This window comes from Lactuca sativa, chromosome 1 (genome assembly GCF_002870075.4).
Source record: "Lactuca sativa cultivar Salinas chromosome 1, Lsat_Salinas_v11, whole genome shotgun sequence".
NCBI lineage: Eukaryota > Viridiplantae > Streptophyta > Magnoliopsida > Asterales > Asteraceae > Lactuca > Lactuca sativa.
In genome coordinates, this window is record NC_056623.2 from 20,094,707 (window position 1) to 20,098,156 (window position 3,450).

Here is a 3,450-nt window from a genome sequence, read left to right on the forward strand (position 1 = left end):
TTGCAGCCGCTTGAGGTTCCCCGGTGGAAGTGGGAACATATTTCAATGGATTTTATCACCAAATTGTCGAGGACTATGAGAGGCGTCAATGCAATTTGGTTGATCGTCGACCGGCTGACAAAGAGCGCTCATTTTCTTGCTATCAGTGAGAGCTCTTCCGCAGAGAGGTTGGCAGAGGTGTATGTGAGAGAGGTGGTATCGCGGCATGGTGTGCCGATCTCTATTGTGTCAGATCGAGATGTACATTTCACTTCCAGATTCTGGAAGAAGTTCCATGAGGAGTTGGGTACTAGGCTGCATTTCAGTACCGCTTACCACCCACAGACGGACAGACAGAGTGAACGGACGATTCAGATGCTCGAGGACATGCTTCGGGCATGTGTGTTGGACTTCGGAGGGAGTTGGGACACGTATCTGCCCTTTGGTTGAGTTTTCCTATAACAACAGCCACCATTCGAGCATTGGTATGTCTCCCTTTGAGTTATTGTATGGGAGGAGGTGTCCGACTCCCATTTGTTGGGGAGAGGTAGGGCAGCGAGTGATAGGCAGCACTGGGATAATGCTTCAGACGACAGAGCAGATACAACATGTTAGACAGAGAATACTGACGTACCAGAGTCGCCAGAAGAGTTACGTGGATAGGCGTCGATCCGAGCTCGAGTTTCAGGTTAGAGATTTTGTACTCCTGAAAGTGTCTCCGTGGAAAGGAGTGATCCGATTCAGGAAAAGGGGCAAGTTGGAGCCCCGGTACATTGGACCGTTCAGGGTGATCGCGAGGGTGGGCAGGGTAGCATATCGATTGGAGCTACCTGCGGAATTGAGCCATATTCATGATACCTTCCACGTGTCTCAGTTGAGGAAGTGTATAGCCGACGAGTCAGCAGTGGTGCCATTGGAGGATATCCAGGTGGACGCGGGTCTGAATTATGTTGAGAAACCGATCGCGATCTTGGACTGGAAGGTCAAGGTTCTGAGGAACAAGGAGGTGCCACTGGTTCAGGTCCAGTGGCAGCATCGGAAGGGGTCCGAGCTGACTTGGGAGCCGGAGTTAGAGATGCGGGAGCAGCATCCGGAGTTGTTTTTGGCATGAGACTTCGAGGGCGAAGTCTGGTTCTAGTGGGGGAGAATTGTAACATCCCGAAATCCAGGTAAAGCTATTATATCCTTCAATTTTGTCAAGTTGTCAAAAGTGGTCCCTTGAAAGAGTTCTTGTAGCAAATGAGTACGCTGCGCGTACTCATGCGCTTAATTTGGACGCGGACTCGCATGGTTACGCTGGGCGTACCCAGGGTTACACTGGGCGTAATGGGTCCAGACGCAAACCCTAATATTTGACTTGTGCACTATATAATGGATGCTAAGGCTCATTTCTCAGCCTCCATATCAGTGAGTGAAACCCTAAGCGAGCCTCCCATCGTCCTTAGCTTGAGAGTGAGTGTTTTGGAGCTAAAAGTGCCTTGGTGTGTTAGTGAAGTAGAAGGAGAGGAACTTGAGGAGGCTAGAGCTTGAAGTGCAAGTTTGGATCTGAGATCTACAGAGGAAGAAGTTGCATCTAGAGGTATAAAGTTCAAAACTTTCCTCTTCATTTTGGTTTGATGTTGCATGGGCCATTCTAGGGTTAAAAAGTCCAAAAGGTGGAGACTTTATGAGTGTAATGTGCTCCATGGACCTAAATCTGTCCCATTTCAGTGGTATTTGTGTTATAGATCCATAAAGTTTCCATCTTGGTCGTTGATATGAGGTCATGCTTGAGTATTGAGCTTTCTAGTGTTAGGAAATGGAATATTATGGGTGTTGTTGACTTGTCCAGCCATGCAAAGGCTTAAAGTCACCAACTTTATGGATTAAGAGGGTTATAAATGGTCAGATCTAGAAGTTGGACGTGGGTCTTAACTGATTAAGACCCCAAAATGCTTAGAGTCTGAAGGGAGTTACGCGGGGAGTAATCCCAATACGCACGGCGTAAGGGGTCGCGCACCCCGTTTTCTGTGAAGACACCGGGTACGCCCAGCGTACATATTTGGTACACGCAGCGTAACCCGGGGAGTTGACTTTTGTTGACTTTTAGGGTTTGTTCAATTTTGGGTCTTAGGGCCATGAGAGAGGTAAAATGGTCTTTTACCCTTCTGAGAGTACTAAGAGAGGGAATAGCCTAGCCTTAAGGGATGTATTGATTTAGAGTGTTTATTTCATATAATTAGGCGGAGGCTAGATCGGATTTTACAGAGTTCGTGATTTACCGAGTTACCCGAGGTGAGTCTTCTCACTATACTTTAAATAGAGTGGTAATTAGAGTTATGTGACAGAGTATTTTGTATGCTTTTGCATGATGTGATTTCTATGTGATTTATGCCATGTATGTACCAGAGTTTTCAGAGTTAGGACCAGATGGTCCACAGAGTTAGGGCCAGAGGGCCCACAGAGTTATGGGACTGGAGGGTCCCACTGAGACATATTGAACAGAGGGTCAAACAGAGTTATAGCTTCGAGTGGCTAATATGTGTTATGTGTGGTATTTTGGGGAACTCACTAAACAATTATGCTTACAGTGTTGTGTTATGTGTTTCAGGTACCATTGAGGATTGGGGGAAGGCGTCGGTTTGATCAGTACATACTCGAGGAGCTTTTACATATTTGATCTTGGGATGTGATGTTATGAATTGATTATGTGATACAATGATGTTTTTATGACAATTATGAATGAAAAAGTGTTTTTATAAATGTGAAAAATTATTTGAAAATTTGGGTGTTACAGATTACCTCTTCCTTCACATGATCTTATTTCAAACCCTCCGAGAAGCCCGTAACCGCTCAATTATACCTGGTATCACAAACAACGTCATAGACTTTAGGTGATATGACACCCTCGGCTCCTTACGACTCAGAGTATTAGCTACCACATTTGCTTTCTCTGGGTGGTAACTAATCTCACAATCGTAATCTGCAAGCATCTCTATTCATGGTCAGTGCCTCATATCCAATTTTTTCTGGTTCTGAAGCTCTTATAATTAGCATACAACGTGTACTTCATTTCAATCAAGTAGTATCGCCATAACTTGAGTGCAAATAACATCGCTACCAACTCCAAATTATGTAACATATAAAAAAATCAAATTGATACCACAATTTCCTTGAATTTAAAAAATAAAACTAAAATCATGAATAAGTAAATAACTTGAAATACTAAATAAAGATAAATTTAAACGGTAAAAAAACATTGTAACGATGTTTTCAATGTTTAGATAATATATTTATCAATAATTGTATCAAAAATTCAGTGTACTTATGGCTTCAGCTTTATTACATGTTGCCTTTTAATGAAGACTCTCCAACCATAGAACAATTTTTTTAACAGTTTTAAACACCCATCATCAAAGATTTATTGAAAATCATTCAAGAGCTTTTATGAAAAAGAACATGACGGTTGTACTGTAGTTTGTCCTCAAAGTA